At 39.7% G+C, this 21,034-nt stretch overlaps 1 long non-coding RNA gene across 1 annotated transcript; it reads left to right on the top strand.

Moving 5' to 3' along the window:
- The first annotated feature begins 9,614 nt into the window (after window positions 1–9,614).
- Window positions 9,615–17,804, top strand: LOC123380911. The gene is made up of 3 exons (XR_006587308.1): window positions 9,615–10,163; window positions 11,170–11,281; window positions 17,079–17,804. It is a non-coding gene; the product is annotated as an uncharacterized LOC123380911 (long non-coding RNA).
- Window positions 17,805–21,034: the final 3,230 nt, after the last annotated feature.

The following is a 21,034-nucleotide window of genomic DNA, read 5'->3' as shown; positions in this document are numbered from 1 at the left end:
ACAAGAAAGTTGCTAAAAGACATTAAAAAATCTTATCACAGGAAAAAAATTGTAACTATATGTGGTGATGGATGTTAACGAGACTTACCGTGGTGATCATTTTGCAGTATATGCAAACATCAGATCATTGTGTTGTATACCTGAAATGAATATAATGTGTCAATTATATCTCAATAAAAAAGTCAAACAATTCAAGGCACATTACATGGTGTCTGATTTGAGTGTTAGAGCCTGACATGGTATTTTCCTCCTAGACTGACATGACATGCCATCACCTCAAACTTTCTATGACAAAATCAAGAGGGAGTATGGGATGGTCAAGTGTTTTTTCTTGTCTACTTTCCATAATCAATTCCACTTCCAGATTATGCCTCATTTTCCTGAGAATTATGACTAACCTTCACAAAAACGTCAAGATAGGTGTTATTATTTCTGTTTTACATATGGGAATATTGAAGCTCAAATGGGTCAGTTGCCAACTAATGCATAAAGGGTAGAGTTGGAATTGTAACTCCAGATTGTCTGGCTTAGCCTAAACCCCAATCACTATTGGGTCATTTGCTTCCTTATGCCCAGTGAAGTGGAAAGTGGGTTTGCTTCTTCCACTCTGGGAAAATTGTTCCCTCAACCCAGTCCTGGTGACTCCAGCTTGTACTCTCTCCTGTATTTGGATTAAATGAGGTGGATTGTTTCAGCCCTGTGATGCTCGAGAGAATGGATGCTTAGATGCACTGATTCATGAAAGGAAAAGGGGAGAAAAAGGAAGGGGATATTGCCAAACTGTACAAAAATGAATGAGTTTATGCAAAAGGCAAGTAATGTCTAGCTCCCCAGAAATGCCTGAGAAGGACTAAGACAGATGGCCTTGGTGTACCATTCCTTCCCAGCTTCTACATATTCCTGTCCCTGGGCTGCAAGTCGGCATTCCTTGCTGCCTCTTCCTCATTCTCCTCACTTTGAGTCTTTAGATATGTCTTTCAGCCTGGTTTCACTGGACGCCCCCCTGTCTTGCAGGGAGGACGAGTGAGGAGTGCACATGATCTAAGTCTTCTGCTGCCATCATGTTCCTGCTGGTTATGCCGCTCTCTGGGCCATTTGCTCTGTTCTTAATACCTCTTATTGACTCCCTCTTCCTTAAGTGTTATGGTCAGAAGAAAAAGGAAATTGCCCATCCCAGTTTGGGGCTTCCTCTAAATCACATACCCTATAATCTGCGAAGAGAAGAAATCTTGTGATTTCATCTCAAGTTTCATCTCAGTGAGAATCTTTCTGAGAAGACCTTTTATTACCTGTCCTAAGTTCCACATGGCCAGATGGTTGACATGCTGCCAGCCTATCATCTTCTCACTGCATGTCTCAGACCTTAGCGAATATAAGGGATGGCTGGCCACCATTTATTCTTCACAAGAGCCATTCACATTTTGCCATCTCAACTATGTTTACTCTCCTCTGGACTCTTGAACTGGTCCAGATGGTCCCTGTGCCGATGGCTTTTCTCAGGGATCAATTCTGGCCAAACTCAAAGGCTTTGGTAGCTGCAAGTCCTCTCCATATTTCTATGATTTCTTGAGGGCAGAGCTGCCCATTGGCAGGGGTCCCACCATTGTTTACTCAATCTTTCCATTCTGGGTGATTTCTGAGCAAACTCCTTAACAAAGCCCACGGGGTATTCTCAGCTCAGTCCAGAATCCAATAAAAAAGTCCTGCCTACAATAAAGGTTTTTACTAGGAATCTTATTTATGTTTTTATGGTTTCTGAAGCTTTTCTTTAATTATTGCCTACACAGAGCTGAAGATCTGTCATGAATGATAAAGGATCATTTTCATTATTACCTTAAATTTACTTCCCTTTACCCAATATATTAACCTTTATTACTATAACTTATGACTGTTAGAATCCAGAGCTAAAGAATAAGGTTTTCTTCCATTTAAGATGTAAAAGCAGGCAAGTCACTGTTTTCTATAGAGAGTAGGATGAGGAATAGGGAATATGTCATTTGGTGGATACATAAAAAATGCATTATATTCCTTTTAGAAGATAATTATCTAGGAGTCATTTGCCTAGTTCAGTTAGAAGTTTCTTTCTGAGGTGGAAATGAGGAGGAAAAAAAAGAGGAAAGAGAGAAAGATGGATTGGCTGACAGATGGACTAATTAAGTAATGAAGAAACAGAAGAGAGGAGAGGATTATAGACCAGGAAGACAGTAGCTCTCTCGAAAGCAGCAGGATGTGAAATGTCTCCTAAAAAAGAAATCATAAAACAGATGGTTTGAGTTAAATAAATGACGTTTGGTTATTGAAAAGTGCATTTCTTCCTAGTTTCTAACACATGTGAACATCTCTCTATAAGAAAAGTGGAACAACACTCATTTTGGATGCTTAATAATAAATATTAGTCTTTTACTGCTTTACGTTTTGTTTAGAGATCTCAAAGTCCTTTTCTCAATTTAGAGCTTTGCAAGTTCTCCTTCATGGGGGATAAAGGCAGAACTTTGTTTCATCAGTTGGATAAAGTCAAAGGAGTTGCCTCTCAAAAAAAGATGTAAGAACAAGGGACTATTTCTCAGTAATTTCTCTAATCCTTCTGCTGAAGGGCGCCTGCTCATGTGGTTCCATATCTTGTTCCATCCAACCTTCCATTCTGTGTTAATAAGGATTGTGTTGGTTATTAGTATCAAAAACCTAAGTCAAACTAATTTAACCTAAACAAGCAAGTGAGCAAACAAACCTGAGAAGCCCAACTATTGCCTTTGGCATTCTAACAACGTCATAGGATGTGTCTCTGATTCCACACAAGAAATGTTTTTATGTTGTTAAATTCAATTCTTGTGAATAATCCAGACCGTGAATCCCCTAGTGACTCATAAGAACATGAAAATATATAACTATGTGAGCCTTGCCTGGGCATTCTCTGCCAACCTCTTTCTCCTGCAAACTGATCTCCAGAGCTACAGCCCTACATGGTCTTTAGAATTTACAATCCCCCAGAAAGACCGTCAGTGAGTCTCTAGGAAGGATTCTATTTGGCTGACTCGTGTATATTCTCACTCACTTCTCAGGTATGAAAGCTGAGCCCCTTGACTGGTTGCCATACCTGCTTTACATGAAGAAGAGGGCAGAAGGTTTCCATTAGGAAGGAACAGATCAACAGTATAACAGATACTTTAATATCTCACATTTAGGTCTTTAATCCATTTTGAGTTTATTTTTGTGTATGGTGTTAAAAGATGGTTCAGTTTCATTCTTTTGCACGTAGCTCTCCAGTTTTCCCAGCACCATTTGTTGAAGAGATTGTCTGTTCCCCCTTGTATATTCTTGCCTCTTTTGTCATAAATTTAATTGATCATAGAGTCATGGGTCTATTTCTGGGCTCCCTATTCTGTTCCATTAGTCTATATGTCTATTTTTGTGCCAGTACCATACTGTTTTGATTACTACAGCTTTGTAGTGTATCTTGAAATGTGGACTCATGATAGCTCCAGCTTTGTTCTTCTTTCTCAAGATTGCTTTGGCTATTCAGAGTCATTTGTAATTCCATACAAATTCTAGTATTATTTGTTCTAGCTTTGTGAAAAATGCTGTTGGTTATTTTGATAGGGATTGCACTGGATCTGTAGATTTCTAGAAGAGAACTGGTAGTAATTTCACTGACATTGACTGTAGCAACATTTTTCTAGATATTTCTCCTAAGGCAAGGAAAACAAAAGCAAAAATGAACTATTGGGATTATACCAAAATAAAAAGTTTTTACACAGCAAAGGAAACCATCAATAAAACAAAAAGACAACCTACTGAATAGGAGAAGATATTTGCAAATGATATATTAATATCCAAAATATGTAAAGAACTTATACAACTCAACACCAAAAAAGAAAATAATCCAATTAAAAAATGGGCAGAGGACCTGAATAGACATTTTTCCAAAGAAGGCATACAGATGGCTAACAGGAATATGGAAAGATGCTCAACATCACTAATCATCAGGGGAATGCAAATCAAACCCACAAAAAGATGTCACCTTATACCTATTAGTATGGCTAAAATTAAAAAAAAAAAAGAAATAACATGTGTTGGAGAGGATGTGGAGAAAAAGGAACCCTCATGCACTGTTGGTGAGCTTGTATAGGCACTGTGGAAAACAGTATGATGGTTCTTCAAAAAACTAAAAAGAGAAATACCATATGATCCAATAATTCTGCTATATTTCATTATTGGGTATTAATCCACAGAAAATGAAAACAGTAATTTGAAAAGATATATGTACCACTAGTTTATTACAGCATTACTTAAGTAGCCAAGATATGGAAGCAACCTAAGTGTCCACCATTAAACACATGGAGAAGAAATATGTGAGAGTTATATATATATTTTTATATCATATATATTTTATGTATATAATATATATATATATATACTATATATATCACACTCATATAAAATGGAATATTACACAGTGATAGGAAGGATGACATTGTGCCATTTAGGACCACATAGATGGACCTAGAGAGTATTACGTTAAGTGAAATAAGTCAGACTGAGAAAGACAAATACTATGTTATTTCATTCATAAGTGGAATCTGAAACAACAACAACAGCAAATGAATAAACAAATAAGAAGCAGAATCAGACCTAAATACAGAGCAAAAACTAATGGGTGCCAGGAAGGAGCGGGGGGAGGTGAGGATTGGCCAAAACGGGTGAAGGAGAGAGGGAGACACAGGCCTCCAGTTATGGAATGAATAAATCATGGGAACAAAAGACACAGCATAAGGAATAAGTCAATGATATTGTAATAGTGATGTATCGAGACAGATGTAGATACACTCGTGGTGGTGGAATATAGTGTAACGTATATACTTGTTGAATCACTGTGTTGTACGCCTGAAACTAATGTAACATTGTGTGTTAACTATACTTAAATAATAATAATAATAACAGATGCCAATTACACATTCTATTCCTTAGAAAGTTTCCACAGATTAGACATCTTGGTTCCCATCTCATCCTCCTAACATCCATATCTGATACAGAGCGCTAATTGGAAAATTTGCAAAGTGGATGTTTCTGTTTCCTGCATTAACTGTCTGCTCTTACACTGTTCCCTTGTCTGAAAAGCCCACCCCTTAGCTTGTCTGTATCCTACCTGATATACTTTCACTGACTTCCTCTTAAATTCCCACAGCAGATTACATCACCCAGTTTAGTGCTTAATAGTAGGTCATCCTGTGGTCTTTTCTGAAATGTCCTGTGTGTTAGTCTCCGTTTCCTAGCCAGATCGTAAAGTCCCTTAAGGAGTGCATCTGGCTTCATGTCCCGCCCATCCCCCCTTGCTTGGCACACAGCGCATGCTCAGTAGTGTGATTGGATGTTCAGGATTGTGCACATAAAGTGCCTATTATCTAGTTTAGTCATTTGTAAAATGGAGATGATAATGCCAACCACATAGAGCTCATGTGAAGAATAAGATGATATTTCTGAAGCACTCATCACATAAAAGTATGCAATAAATGTATATATGTAGATACATGTATATACACATACACACATATGTATAATTTATATGATGAATTTCCTGATGACAGAACACATGTCTGTTCTTTCTTTTATCTTGTAATGCCAGAGGTAGCATACCACAGGCATTCAATACGAGTCTGTGACCATCTGATTCTCATACTCAGATTCTCATTTTGCCATCTTTCCCATAATGTCATGTTTATTAAAACAATTGCCATCATCAGCATACTCTTTCAGAATTTCCTTCCTCAAATGGAGGCAAGGTCATAGGGAAACATCTGAGAGCACAAAACACAAACATAAGCAAGCAGCTGAGCACATTCAAATTCTTCCCAGAAGACTTCCTTGTGTTTCTGGTCTATGAAGTCTTTGTCAACGAGCACAAAGAAAGGGTAGGGGTGGGGAAAGGGAGTGGGTGGGGAGTCCAGGTTCCTCTGGTAACTCTGATGGATAATTCTTTCTTCTCTCTGGGTGATGCTTGGAGAAATGACTATCTTCAGTTTTGTTAAAGAAATACAAGGAAAGCTAATATGTCCTATTTCACTTTTTGTTTCCAAGCTAAAGACATTGGTACACAGCTAATTAGGCTTTTAGTTATGGATAACTCTGGTTATGAATTTTCATGCTTTTATAAGCCATTGGGACATTCAAGTCTGGAAATTCATAAGAATGAATTTATCAAAATAAAAATATTTCCAACATAGACAAGGAGGACAGAGATAGTAGCTTCTTAATGAGAAAGAATTCAAAATAAAATGAGTATCTAAGGAAAACACTAACATTGAAAATTGAAGATTGAGATGAAGGTTATTATTCACAGGTCTCTGGGCATAATATCCTTGAATGGGGGTGAGAGATCCTGGGTTGGTTTTAATGAGAACGGAAGTTGTGTATGGATGGCAACGTGAGTCAGAGAATAGAAAACCAAGTCCTGCAGGACATCTGGATCTTATGAAAGGCCTCAAAAATGTTGGAGCAATGTTATTGCTCTTTTGGTGCCCGTATGGGAGTGACTGTAGCACCTTGATCAACATCACTGACAGGCGGTGAATCCGACAGAACTGAGTTTGACACCTGGTTCTACCATCTCTTAGCTGCTAAGATTCAGTTTTCCCATCCATACGAGTCCGGGTAATAACGATACCCATACATTGACTTACCTGAGTCATAAGTGAAAAAGCTTATGAATAGCATTCTGCACAACTCTGGCACTGAGTCAGCGCTCACTATGCTAGTGATGATGGTGATCCCAGATAGTGCACCTGAATCGTTCTCCTTCTTTATAACTGTAACTTACACCACCCGCTTATTTTATCATATTCTAGTCTACTTTGTGCTTCCATTTTCACATACTAGTACTACCTTAGATCATTCTTTACAAAATACTCTCAAATGATCTCAAGGCAGTAATAAGGTAGGCAAGGCAAACACTATTATTCTCATTCTAAGGTTAAGGAAACAAAAAACTGAGGCTCAGAGAAGGTAAGTGACTTCTTAATTTTACATATTTAGTAGCTGGAGGGGCTGCAATGAGAGTTCAGATCATCAACCTCAGTGCTTGTCATTTGTCTGTTTTGTATAGGGAGGATGTGTCCATGATTAATTTTAAGAAGTCAATTGCCAAAAAAAGAAAGAAAGAAAGAAAGAAAGAAAGAAAGAAAGAAAGAAAGAAAGAAGTTTGGACACCATGAGAATAAATTCTATCAAAAGTCTCCTGCTGACTAGAACCCAGAGCTTCTGTGGACAAGGCTGGGGAGAGACCTGCTGGTTTTGCTGAGGTCTTGAGTATGACTTATTTGGAGTCGAAAGCTGCCTTATCCAGTCCTGCAATTCTAGCCTTAAAATTAACAACATCTCCAAACTCCAATATTGGAGGAAACGAAGAAATTACACAATAATGTATCATGGGAGAGGAGATTGCTTTCTGATCCTCCAGGCATTTGTTTAATGTGCTGACAGAAGAACATTTGATTATTCCCTTAGCTGTCTTATGGGGAACGGCCATAAATGCTCATATGCATCAGGAAGTTACCTGGCCTTGCTATCACTGGGAACAAATTCCATGAAATCGTGGTATGGCTGCATGTATTTTGAATCACTGACATGTACCACACCTTTGGTGGTCACAGTGTTGGGCCTTGGTCTCAGGAAGAACCATAGGTCCAAATTCATGAGTTGCAGTCTGCCCTCAGAGTCATAGTTTACTCCCCAAATTGTGTGCCCAAATTTCTTGGCCAACATAAAGAGCAGTGTATAATTTTTCCTACAAGAGGAAAAATATACCAGAAGAAAGAAAAATCCTTAAATTTAATGGAGGAGTGGCCAAGGGAAATTGGGCAGTAAGTCTTCTTGCAATGATGAACTTGGGTCCCCTTGGCTTGTCATGGCAGATACACAGGCATGCCGAGACAGTTATTTGCTTATTATAGCTTCCTAAGACTTTATTATTCAACAAATATCAATTGAGTGCTTGCCTTGTGCCTTGCTCTGTGCGAGACACTGTGCAAATTTTCTTGAAATCTTCATGACTACCCTATGATGCACTTACTTTGGGTGGCTCAGATCAGTCCTTCCACAAGACAATTGCTTTGAGATATCACATTTTTTAAATTGATTTATTTGTGGAATATCACTCTCTCTCCAAAATGGAAATAAATTTGGAGTCAGTACAGTATTGTAAAAAAAGGACACATAGGACACAGTCTGCCTCCAGGCTGCTGTCTCTTGCTGGTAGAAGTCATCATTGGTCAATGCTGAGACTGCTGTCTATTTCTACTGTTGTCTAAGAGCATCTGCTCAGATGCTTCTGTTCTGTCCTTCAGTGGTGAACCTAGCTTATGGTGTTCACTTCAAAAAAAAATTTGTCTTCATACTGGCCATAGATATTCAACTAAATGAGGCATTAGGGCCTCTAAACACATTCACCTGAAAATGTTTTTGCGTGATCTGAGACCATTTCATCATTGATTTGTTTATCCACTGAGGCATTCAACAACAGCTCGATATGAAGTACCTACACCTGTGAGTGTGGGGTAGGCAGCAGAAATAAGGCACTGAGAGTGTCCCAGCCTTGATCTTATAGACCTTGCAGTCTAGAGGGGAAGACAGATAAATAAATAGGCATTTGCCATACAGTATGACAAGTGCTTTAATGAGGTAAGTGTGAGTGAGATTCTTTTCGAGTGCCTTATCAGGACTTCCGTGGGGTGCCTCAGGGAGGTCATCCAGTAGGAGTTTTTCCAGACACCCTATGTTGCACTTTATGTATGCAGGGAAGTCTGTCCCAGACACACTTGGCATGTTTTTTTAAAAATACAGATTCCAAGATCCAAATGAGTCTCTGTGGTTATGGCAGAGTAATCTGCATTTTAACAAAGTACTCCATGTGATTCTTATGCCTAGTGAAGTGTGGGAACCACTGACTTAGGTTGATTGACTAGTTAAATGCTTGTTGCTTCTTCAGAGTTTATGAAATAATAAGAAATCCACATCAGAGTGTAACAAACAAGAGTGTTGTCATGGAGATAGTCTTGATTCAAATGTAAATCATTGGTTTTTTTTTTAAAGCATTGTTATAAGTTACTTGCAACCCACACCTTAATTGATCAACAAATAGGAGATTGTGTTTTCTAGGGGTTACAGTTCTGACTCTGGGGCAGGGGCTTTTCCTTACCAACTGTGTAGCTTTGCACACATTATCTGTACCTTAGGCAACCTCTGTATTTTGTATTTGGAAAACAGGATGATAATAGATTCCTACCATATAGACCTGCTGCGAGAACTAAATCAATTCATATATGTGAACTATTTAGAAGAGTCCATGCATGTCCTCTCTGTCTAATCTGGACTCAGCCACCATTCTAGATCAGTTCCTATCAGTTACTACCCCTTTCCTTGTGGATAACTGCCTTCTTGTCTTTTTTCTATTAAATTTTTTTTTAATGTTTAGTTTTAAGAGAGAGAGAGAGACAGAGTGCAAGAAGGGGAGGAGCATAGAGAGAGGGAGACACAGAATCTGAAGCAGGCTCCAGGCTCCGAGCTGTCAGCACAGAGCCCGGCGTGGGGCTCAAACCCACAAACCCTGAGATCATGACCTGAGCCAAAGTCAGACGCTGAACCGACTGAACCACCCAGGTGCCCCTGCCCTCTTGTCTTTTCAAGGGAGACATAGCGAGTTGTGAATTTTGTCCTGAAGAAGTGCATGAGATAGAGGAACTGATCTTCATTTAGGAAAGTCCCCGGCGAGCAGTTTATTTCCTGGAGTATTTTCTCATCTTTGTTTTACACAGCGTGTAGGCAGAGTAATGGCCACCAGAGATGTCCACGCCCTAATCTCTAGAACCTGTTACCTTACGTGGCGAAAAGGGATTTTTCAGATGTGATTAAGTTAAGAACCTTGAGACAAGGAGAGCATGCTGGAATATCCAGGTGGGCCCAATATAATCACATGAATCCTTAAAAGTAGAGAACCTTTCCCAGATGAGTTGGATGCAAACGCAACATTACTGGCTTTGCAGATGGAGGAAGGGGCTTGGAGCCAACCAGGCAGACAGCCTACAGAAGCTGGAAAAGGCAAGGAAATGGATCCTCCCCTAGAACCTCCAGAAGAGAATCAAGTTCTGCCAACACATTGATTTTGGATCAGAGAGGTCTCTGTCCGAATTCTGATTTACAGAAGTATAAAGATAATAAATTTGCATTCTTTATGCCACTGAATTTGTGGTAAATTTTTACAGTAGCAATAGAAAACTAATACACACAATCTTCAGAGCCCTCTGTTTTTTCCCTAGAATGATATGTATCTGACCCTTCACTTTAATTTTTTGTACCCAGAAAATAATTCCTTCCCACGTTGGTGGGATGCTCCCGTGTCCTTTAAAATGAAGTCATTGGAAGTGAGGATTTGCTTGGAATGTAGTAATCTAAAGGCTGACATTTAATTTCAGCAGATTATCCATCCTCCAATGTGCTGTGTATAAGTCAGAATTTCTCCTATTCTTCACATCACACCCCTGCCTTCCTAGTCTTTGTTATATTTACCTCTCTTCCCTTAACCTTCAGAAGTCTGTACCTATGGAATTTTCATCAGGTGATTTCTTGAAGACTTCTATTCTTGTTAAACTCCCATTTTAAAGATTTTTTCTGATAATGTGCCTGGAAATATGGCCTGGATAATTGGCAATCATATCGCATGCCCCACCACTCTAAAACTCCATAAAATTATAGTGCAACTAAATGAACCTAAAAGAAATAATGCATACGGAACATTGAAAGACCCTAAGAGATTTTTGCATGTATTTTAAAAATATGCCATTACTTTAAACTTTTGTTGCTTAGTGAAGATAATGTTTAAAGCTGTGATTAAAAATATATTTAAATTAAAATGTAGTTAAAAGGTAGAACAGAGCCACTTATAAAATCTCATCTACTCAAAAACACCAGTGGAAGTTAAATGTCTTCCGCACACTTAGATATGGTTTATGGCCTCTAGACTGTGCGGGAGGAACAATAACAAAGTTTGCAGCTCAGTGAGAACACCCAAATTGATTTAAGCTTCTTTTCATTGGAGCATACATTTATGACAGGCGCCATCAGCAAGAGCTTAATTTTCTAACTTATTTAAGCATTCACAAAGCTGTTTGCCTTCTCCTGCAGAACTTCCTGGTAGTTTGTATTGGCTGCGAGATATTTTCCTCTGGGAGAGTCTGAAGCAACTGGAGCTTGTTGACCCTGGAGGTGAAATGCTGGAGGATCATCTCAGGTGAAAGTAAGTCCCCGTGCAGTTTTCAGGGTGATGTCATCAGAAATGTTGATGGGATATTTAAAAGAGGTGCAGGGAGCCCTGGGTGGCTCGGTCGGTTGCGTGTCTGACTTTGGCTCTGGTCATGATCTCACGGTTTGTGAGTTCTGGCTTGGGCTTGCTGCTGTTAACGGAGGAGTCTGCTTGGATCCTCTGTCCCGCTCTCACTCTGCCTCTCCCCTGCTTTCTCTCTCTCTCTCTCAAAAGGAAAAAGAAAGCATAAAAGAGGTGCATTCTCTACCTTTTACCTGGGTGCTATTCTAATTACATGGAGAGTAATGATTTCAGGCCATCCTCGATGAGGGGCTGGGATGTGTCAAAGTGTACTTGGAAGACAAGACAGGGATATCGCTATGCCTTCCATGTAAGAAACGGTTGGAGGCATTAAGGCTACTTTACCTGGAGAAGAAAGATTTGGTGGGATATGACGGTCAAATTGAAACATCTGAAAGGATGGCATGTGGAGAGAGAATTTGACTTACCCCTGTGTTTCTGAAAGGGGTGGAAATAGAGCTAGTGGATAAGGCTTAATGAGGTTGATCTAAGTTTTTTATAAAGAAATGTTCCTGGGATCAGAACTCTTGAAGATGGAGATGATGAGTTCTCTGTTCCAAGAGTTGCTCAGTCGTAGCCAAGAAATTTGTAACCCTATCAGGATCCCTGACTTATTTACTCCCTATTATGCACTCTCTGCTGCTGAGGCGTTCAGGTCTCTATCCCCAGAACCTGACACCCAAAGGGTAGATGGGACAGTTAAGTGTCTCTTAGCCAGAGATGGGAACTCTATGCCACCCTTCCTCCTCCTGCTCGGGGCAGGTATTCTGAATGCTCAGAAGATTCTTCTGCCTAAGTATATCCTCGGAATCCTTAACTCAAAATGCTGCCATAATTAGAATTGGCACACAGATGATCTCTATTTGTCATCTCTGCTTAAGGACAAACCTTGTGTACGCTTTATTATTCCTTCAGTTCTAAACATGGCCCTTCTATGTTCTTTTCTGTGATACTTGGGTTGGGATTCTGCAAATTATGTCTCTGCCTTGAAAGCTGGATTACTGTTAGGCTAGATGGACACCGAAAGGCTGAAGGAGGAAGAAGAGACTTTCTCTTCCCTTCCTGTTTTCTGTGTCTTCCTGCTTGCTTTCTGTGGTAGCAGCTGAATGCAGTTTGCAGTTTCTCCAACAGTCAGAAACAGCCTTGTGGTATGTTCCTCCGGGAACACTTCACTCTAGCCAGTGTGTCCTAGAGGTCTGAATTTCAACTGCATGGGGCTACTCCTCCGGCTTCTGGGTATGAATTATTCCGACCTTTGCCCTTTGCTTCCCTATCCCTAGGGGCAGTGGCTCTTCCTACGATGGCCGCTTCTGTGATGCTAGTCTCTTTTTGTCTTTTTGGTCACCTTCAACTTTTCCCCTAATTAAGAGGTCTTTCATTTCTTTGTTCAAATAACTGGTTTGGGTTTTGGTCTCTTTATTCTTTCGCCACATCTCCCATCGGCAATAACGTCCATCTTCCTGAACTTCTCTTTTTCCCTTGTCTCACTGGTGACCCTGTGACTTTCTAAACCCTGCCTACATGTTAGCTGATAAACGAGGCTTAGTCCCAGCTACAACAGGTGGCTGTGGAAGTTGTGTGCTGAAAAGCTCTAGGGGGCACCATTCACATTTGTGATCATCATTTATCTGCACATTTAGGACAATTTTACAGCAGTTAAGGAACAGAAGGCATTTTAAAATTTACACTGAGCTAGTGATGTTGTAGCCTGTAACTGATGAAGGGCTAATTGTGTGTGATTTGATTCTAGACAGCTGTAAGGGATTTTCACCATCCAGTCCCATTCCTTCATTTTAAAGATCAAGAAATTTAAGTCTCAGAAATGATGGAAGAACCAGCACCAGGCCTCCTGGTGACTTGGAGCTGGAATTAGAACTCAAGACATCAGACTCAGCATAACCACCAGAGAAATAACAGAACACAAATTCGCCTTTAAGGCGAAAGGCCAGTCTGGAGGGAGGTCCCAGCAAAGCATGTGGCTCTGCAACCCTGTTGTCCTCCCTGGCCTCCTCTGGCTGGAAAGTTTAATAATGAGTCCAGGCTGTTGGTAGGAAAAAGAAGGCTCCAGAAGGTACTGTGAGTGTTGCTGAGAGGGTGGGATGTAAGACCACGAAGATCATTAAAGTGCCCTTGTAAGAGTGTCAGAGAGATAAGAAAAAGAATGGAGAGAGATAGGCTCTTACAGGCCAGATACAGACCATGTGTGTTCACAACTTGATGAGTTTCATGCTGAATAAATCATGAATGGCTGAATGTGATGACAGTTAATGTCCTATGATGGTATAAAACAGTACAAAGCATAATGCAGTAATAATAAAGTGACTACAATTAAATTTCAACAAGAAATTTATGGGCAAAAGGGATCTGAAGAAAAGAAGATGCAAACTTCAGCAATGGGAAGGTTGTTGAGGAATAAGCCCACGCATGGCAAATCAAGGTGTTTGCAAGAATGAGGAAGAAGGGGAGTGTCTAGCATGTAGCCAGAAGGAAGTGATTCTACCCTCAGGGTAGAAAAGGCCTAGTGGAAGATGAGAAAACAGGGGAATTAAAATCCTACCCATCCTTCTGATCCCAGTACGTGTGCAACTGCGGTTGTCTGAATCCTGAGCTTTCTGTGGGTGAAATTTAATTATTTTTTAATAATGACTACCACTTCTTGTACCAGGTATTTTATTAGGCACTTTGCACACATTCTCTTATTTAACCCTCTTAATAATTGATGTTCCTTATTTTGGAGACGAGGAAACTGCAGCTCCCAGGGGCTAAGTAATTGTCCATGGACAGGAGTCAGGATTTGAACCTTTTACCTGTTAGGTAAAAGGCGAGGATGTTTTCTTAACATCCCACAATGCACAGGACGGCCTCCTCCCACCCCAGCAAATAAATATCTGGCCCCAAATGTCAAGAGTGTTGAGGCTGAGACACTCTGTTGTGGTTAATAATGTGGGGTTTTTTATTGTATTTTTTCCTTAATTCATTACCATTCTCTGTCATATTCAGGAGCCAGAGAATGTGATTAGTTGCCTATAGGTTGTGAACTATATTTGCTCTTACATGTGCAAAGATGGTAGAAACCCAGGCTCTTGGGAGTAAATATCCAAACTTCTGATTATTTACGAAGAACCAGAATACCAAAACAAAGTTCTAAGAAGGATCATAAAAGTAGATAACAAGAGCAAGGGGCATAGTAGCTACCCTGACGCGGCATGAAGTCCCTCAGTCTAATGAGGGACTCAGTTCCTGGATTGATGGGAGCCGATGATGGGGCTTCTCTTGCAAGTCCTGGAGAATGACCGTGGCTTTCCTTTGGCTGGTAGTCCACACAGCCTGGAGCTATTATTTACCTTTTAAGTATGTGTCCCTTCCTTCCAGCTAGGTTAGAAGCCCCTTGAAGACAAGGATTCCAGTTATCATTTCTCTAATTCCTACCCTACATGGTAGGTTCTCAATAAATGGCCGTTGTAAAATGTGAGGCACCTGGTGTAGAATGTAACTCCTTTACGGAATTCCATTCATGTCCAAGAGCTCTGGTTGTAAAAGAAAGGGGAAGAATGCTATTCAATATCTTTTCCATGTATTTTATAAAAAACACAGTCATAAATAGGGGGCGCCTGGGTGGCGCAGTCGGTTAAGCGTCCGACTTCAGCCAGGTCACGATCTCACGGTCCACGAGTTCTAGCCCCGCGTCGGGCTCTCGGCTGATGGCTCGGAGCCTGGAGCCTGTTTCCGATTCTGTGTCTCCCTCTCTCTCTGCCCCTCGCCCGTTCATGCTCTGTCTCTCTCTGTCCCAAAAATAAATAAACGTTGAAAAAAAATTTTTTTTTTTAAAAACACAGTCATAAAAAGAAAATTATTTATTTGGATTATAAGCGATTTATTGCAAATAGTGTATTCTGTGGTAGGGCAATTTCCTTCTTTGACCAGGCTGCTAGCTAGAGAAGTCAGCTTTGATTTCTCCTTTCTCTGTCACAAATGTGAACAATTTGTTTAAAAAAAAAACCCAAAAGCCAAATTAATAATTTATCAAAAATGAGCCAAATATTTTCTTTTGTTTATTTTCCAGTTAGGCAGAAGCTCTGTCTTTGAAATCAATTTTAATCTTATTTTGTGTACTTCCTGTTTCAAAACAAAACTGATTTTGTTTTATGCAAACCAATGGGGAGTCATTATTAAAATAAGACCTTTTTTGAGACCTTCCTTTAAAAAAAAAAATCAATGTTAATAAACCCGAGTGTCTCATTGAATTCCCTCTATGATTATTTTCCACATGGAGGTCTTTAGACGATGAAATAATCCATTCAATTCTGGAACCCAGGGTTAGAGGGAAGATTCTTTTGCAAAATGACTTTGTAAAATAAGTATTATGAAAAGGGACTTGAAAAGAGGATGCATTACTTCCTCCAAATCCTTGTAATGAAAAGCCAATCATGGCTTTTCCTTGAATAGCTTTTTGGTAATTTGGGGGAGATGTACACAAACCTACTTGAAAATACAACAAAACTTGGGAGTTTATCCACACTGTAGGACATATTTCTTTTTTAATTAAAAATTTTTAATATAATTTTTAATTTTTAAAATTTATATCCAAATTAGCATATAGTGCAACAATAATTTCAGGAGTAGATTCCTTAGTGCCCCTTACCCATTTAGCCCATTCCCCCTCCCTCAACCCCTCCAGTAACCCTCAGTTTGTTCTCCATATTTATGAGTCTCTTCTGTTTTGTCCCCCTTCCTGTTTTTATATTATTTTTGTTTCCCTTCCCTTATGTTCATCTGTTTTGTCTCTTAAAGTCCTCATATGAGTGAAGTCATATGATTTTTGTCTTTCTCTAACTGACTAATTTCACTTAGCATAATACCCCCCAGTTCCATCCACGTAGTTGCAAATGGCAAGATTTCATTCTTTTGGATTGCCGAGTAATACTCCATTGTATATATATACCACATCTTCTTTATCCATTCATCCATCGATGGACATTTGGGCTCTTTCCATACTTAGGCTATTGTCGGTAGTGCTGCTATAAACATGGGGGTGCATGTGTCTCTTCGAAACAGCACACCTGTATCCCGTGGATAAATGCCTAGTAGTGCAATTGCTGGGTGGTAGGGTAGTTCTATTTTTAGTTTTTTGAGAAACCTCTATACTGTTTTCCAGAGTGGCTGCACCAGATTACATTCCCACCAGCAATGCAAAAGAGATCCTCTTTCTCCACATCCTTGCCAACATCTGTTGTTGTCTGAGTTATTAATGTTAGGCATCCTGACAGAATGGGAGAAGATATTTGCAAATGACATATAAGATAAAGGGTTAATATCCAAAATCTATAAACAACTTATCAAACTCAACACCCCAAAAAACAAATCCAGTGAAGAAATGGGCAAAAGACATGAATAGACACTTCTCCAAAGAAGACATCCAGATGGCCAACCGACACATGAAAATATGCTCAACATCATTCATCATCAGGGAAACACAAATCAAAACCACAATGAGATACCACCTTACACCGGTCATATTTGTTTCTAAATACAGTTGCAAGATACTGAAATTTTGCCTGTGCCCAATGAACCTTTAGGACCTTCAAAGTGTTTCACAAACCATATAGCAATAGGCCAATATACTGCATTTGTCATTCTATCAGGTGCCACCAAATACTTACTAAGTCCCTGCTGTATGCTGACATTATGCTCCATGTTGTTGCCTCCACAGTTGTGTTTATTCTTACAAGACTCCATTTGAAACCAAATGAAGTGTGTCCCTTCCCCAACCTGCTCAAGTCTGAAATCTAATGGAAAATATGACCCGTGGATACTAAGTAAAATGTAATGTCTGTCCCTAACACTAACAAATAAATGAATATTCTGTAACCAAGTAAGATGAATATCCTGGCTCTGTCTGAAGCGAATTGATTCAGTTTGTTTCTGAATGTGTTTTCTGCTGGCCACCATAAATTTATCATAACATAGTAGATTTTACGCATTGCTATTTGGAGTTTATTTTCTGAAAAATTGTCAAAATTTATTCTCAAAATTATGTTTTGTGAAAGTCAACGTATATGATCCAGGATTTGCTTTTATTTGGAGTTTATCTCTCCTCCTTGGGCCCAAAGCACCTGGGCTGAAAAATACTATTAGTTTTCTTGTATTGTATGTGTGAGGGTGAGTGTGAGTGTGTGAGAGACAGAGAGCGTGTGTGCATACGGAAGCATACGGTAGGTAGGATCAAAGGTGTGGAATAAAGTAGCTCTGTGTTTGAATGCATCACTCCCAGAGGGTGATATTCAGCAAGTTACTGAGTCCCTCTGGACTTCACTTTTCACAGAATGGGATTAAAAGAAGCTATGTGATAGGGTTATTGTGAGGCTTAAAAAGAATACATTTTAAGCACCTCTTACAAAATAGTTCCTCATTAAATAGTAGGTAATTTTAGCCTTCAATTTGGAATGTTGTCCAACTTCAGCTTCTTGGCAGGCTTTGTATTGTTTTTGTTTTTTCATTTGGGAGAGGGTGGAGGAGGGGTTCTTATGAACACATGGTCATAGAACATGGTGAATATATGTTGAGTTGAGTCCCTAGGCTCAATTTCTGTGTCAGGAACCCTTCAATATTCCCCATCTCAGAAATGGGTCCATCTGGAAATGGATCTCCACGTGGAAAAGGAGTCTCCATGTGGCAAATAATCTTAGATGGAATTTAATGAGGCACTCTGGTTTTATTAACATTGATTTTTTTTTAAATGAAGGTTTCAAAAAAAGTCTTATTTTAATAATGACTGCTCAGCAGTTTGCATAAAACAAAATCAGTTTTGTTTTCAAATTACTGGTGAATATAGAAAACACGTTCCCACTCAGGACTACTCCTTTCCAGAATACTCTCAAATCCAATGTTCCATACTGATATTTTATTTTTCATTACTTTTCCTGGGGAGAAGACATTCCAATCATTTACATTATGTCCATACAATTTCAGCATTTAGAATTAATTTCTCACAATTCATCAATGAAAGAATAACTATTTAAACATGTTAACTTACAGGGGCACCTGGGTGGCTCAGTTAAGTGTCTGACTCTTGATTTTGGATCAGGTCATAATCTCGTTGTTGGTGGGTTTGAGACTTACATTGGGCACCTGTGCTGATGTTGGAGAGCCTGCTTGGGATTCTCTCTCTCTCCCTCTCTCTCTGTCCCAGTGCTGCTTAAGCTCTCTCTCTAACTTAACTAAATACATTTAAAAAATGTTAACTTAAATAGCCAGACTAGCAAAACCATAAAACCAGTTGCCTGCCCTAATTTAAAAATTATACAAGCATTTATTCTATGATGTTAAAACATTAACTTTCTTAAAAATTTTAAGAAAAAAATACTGTCCAGTTTTGACTCAGTATGAGATTTGAAGCTGTATTAATTTGTCATCATTAATTAAGATAGAGACATTTTGTAACAAGCTGTGTTTTTTTTAGAAAATATTTTAATGTTTATTTATTTTTGAGAAAGAGAGAGAGAGAGAGAGAGAGAGAGAGAGAGAGAGAGAGGGGGAAGAGAAGGGAGATAGAGGGAGACACAGAATCTGAAGCAGACTCCAGGTTCTGAGCTGTCAGCACGGAGCCTGACACGGGGCTCAATCTCACAGACCACAAGATGGTGACCTGAGTCGAAGTGGGTGGCTTAACCAACTGAGCCACCCAGGCGCTCCTAAGCTGTTTGTCTTTTAAACCCAAGTCTGACACCCCCTCATCCTGTGTCTGGCATCATAGAGCCTCAGGCAAGGCCAGCAGGCAGCTAGTGGGGCACATGGGGGCTTGGTGGAGAACATCCCACTCCTCATTCCATTATTTTGCCTTTCACTTGGCCAAGTTCTCAGAATATCATTGTTTGAATTATATAATTTTACTAAAGGAAATTGTCTTTTGCCTTGAAAAGTTACCAATCTAATGATTCTAATTGTGTGTCCCAAAAGAGGCCCCCTGGCTTCTAGAGGATTCATAGAAAGGGACCAGATGGATAATGGGCACAAGGAAATGACACAAATGGAGAAATTAGAACACACGCATATTCTCCCATAAGCTGAACATCTGCTCATAGTAACACATGATAAACTGACGTGTCATTTTTAAAGACAGATTTCTTACACAGCAACTCATGTCATGGTGCCATTTTTGAACTTTTTTGGAAGAAGATAACTTTATTATAGGGTTTTTTTTTTGTTTGAAGATTTAAGGCACATTGCAAAACTGCATTTAGGTTCGTGCTAAGAAGGAAAACAGCTACTACCTTCTAGCCAATCACTGAGAATCATGAATATCATCTATAAGGAATGACTTTTAAGCAGAAAGGTAAATAAACCAGAACTCAAGCCATAACCTGAATGAGGCTATTATTACTTTAAGGTATTCTTTAAAACCCCATGTCCGGTGGAGAGAGCCAGGAATGAGCAGTAGTGCTATCCGGCTGACTGCTTTACCCACAGCTCCCCCAGAAAGCTATCCTCAGGAAGGGTACTGCCTGACTCAAATGTGGGTCCCAGTGTCAATGACTTTGGTCCAAACAGCATTTACTTTAAAATAGGACAGAAGAGCTGGGCTAGAATTAACCAGCACTTACTGACTCCTAGGCTCATGCCTGTCCCAACATTTATGTCTAAAACAGTACAGAGGGGTAGTTGATACCTTGAGCTTTGAGGGCAGAAGGACACAGTTGCCAATACGAGCTCTGCGCCTTACTGGTGGTGTGACCTTGGGCGAGGAACTTAATCTTTTTGAGCCTCAGTTCCTTCATCTGTCAAGTGTGAACACAAATAGGAGCTGGCTTGCAGGGCAGTTGTAAAAACAATATCCACAGGGCATGGAAGGTGGTCATAAAGAAGTTGCTGACAAATACGTGTTATTACTAGTGCCAGGACCCCATTTCAAGGACATGTGGGTGGCTTTTTGGGGTTAGCTACACTAATGGAACCTTGCAAAGCTTAATTGAGGTCATGATGCCCTGTATAAAAGTGTGGAGACAGCCTGCCTAGATTCATCCTCCTCTGTCACTTAAGTAGCTGTGTGTTTATGCAAGTCACTTAACCTTTCTGTGCTTTAGTTTCTACAACCTTAAAATGTTATTATGGGATTGTACTCAGGGTTGAGTGAGTTTATATTTGTAAACTGTTTAGTATAACATCTGGCATTCATTAAGTCTTATGTGAGTATTGTTGTTTATTTATTTATTTTTATTATGGAATCCAGGCCACTGATATATTCAGGTAAATTCCAGAATGGACATTCTGAAAATGGCTTCTGTAAGAGAGAGGAAGAGAAAAGCCCTTCATGACTGTATAATCCCTCTTAGTCTAATCCTCCTTAGGCTCTGTGAGAATTCACATTATGTATCAGGAGAGTATAACTCAGAGACATCTTTCCTGGGAAGTTTCCTTCTCGATTCATCTAGGAGCTCTTAGCACCTTTGTGAGTGTAACCTATAAGCCTGGAGGATCATCACACATACTGGTCTTCAGGTCCCTCTTTCGTGTCCATCAGCCTTAGATAAGACGTTTACCCCTTTGCCGACAAACCTGTCCCTGCACTGGAGCAAATCAAAAACACTTTTAGAGCAAGAGAATGCAGGACATCATCAAATGGCCCATTTTAAGAGAAGAGGAAATACCAGAGAGTTTGTAACAGGGCTT

This window comes from Felis catus, chromosome D2, assembly GCF_018350175.1.
Source record: "Felis catus isolate Fca126 chromosome D2, F.catus_Fca126_mat1.0, whole genome shotgun sequence".
Taxonomy (NCBI): Eukaryota; Metazoa; Chordata; class Mammalia; order Carnivora; family Felidae; genus Felis; species Felis catus.
This window is presented reverse-complemented; position numbering and strand designations above follow the sequence as displayed.